Genomic DNA, 904 nt, shown 5'->3' with positions numbered 1-904 from the left:
CCTGGAGCAAGCAACACCCATCCCAGGTGTGAGGCTGGTGTTCTTAAAACACAGAACCTCCTCTCATTCCCAGTGTGTTTTAAGACATAACCATTTCTTTTTATCTGTTCTGGCTGTGGCCATCAACTGGATGCTGTGAGGTTCAGCCTGCGCCTGCGTCCTTGTCTTTCAACTCTCAAGTGCTGGCTCGTGCTGCCGAGAGGATTGAAAGGGGGACGAGGCTTTGCTCTAGTGTTTCATCCTTCTAGTCCCTGTAAACGTCTCATGCAGCCATCAACGGCGGGTCCAGCTCTGCTGTGATGGGGAGCAGCTGTAGAGCTCTAACTAACAGACCATGAGGGACCAAGATACTAAAAGGGAAAAAATGCCTGAATTCATGCATTCCCAACAACTACTGGCTTCTCCCTTGCTTTTTTTTTTTTTTTTTAATTAAAAAACTGATTTATATTAACAGTCTTTTTAGTCCCCTCTCAAATCAGTGCAGTCGAAGTGTGTGTTACAGCCTGTTTAATATTTTTAACGCCAATCTCCGTTCACAGCAATGCCTCTGACACCCTCAAACCACCATCTGCCTCCCCCTGGGGTGGGTGTTCCGATGGAGAAAACGCCTCCCTCCTTTCAGCTACAACCAGGGGCCCAAATGTCATAAACTCCAGTCCGGACCTAGGCAGCTCGCGCCCCGAGGACGCGACGCGAGGCTCTCAGGCGGCCGCGGCGCCATTTCGCGCCTCCCTCCTCACGGCCGGCGCGGCGCTGTGAGCGGCTCTCCCTGCGCCGCTAAGCGCCCGGCGAGAGGGGGACATCCCGGTACCGCCTCGGCTCTCGGGACCGGGCAGGCGCGGGGTCCGCGCCGGCCCCACACGGCCACGGCGCCGCGCCGCCCGCCCCGCCGCCATGTCGCGCT

Source organism: Nothoprocta perdicaria, unplaced genomic scaffold (assembly GCF_003342845.1).
Source record: "Nothoprocta perdicaria isolate Ctin4 unplaced genomic scaffold, notPer1 scaffold_11, whole genome shotgun sequence".
Classification (NCBI taxonomy): Eukaryota; Metazoa; Chordata; class Aves; order Tinamiformes; family Tinamidae; genus Nothoprocta; species Nothoprocta perdicaria.
This window is presented reverse-complemented; position numbering follows the sequence as displayed.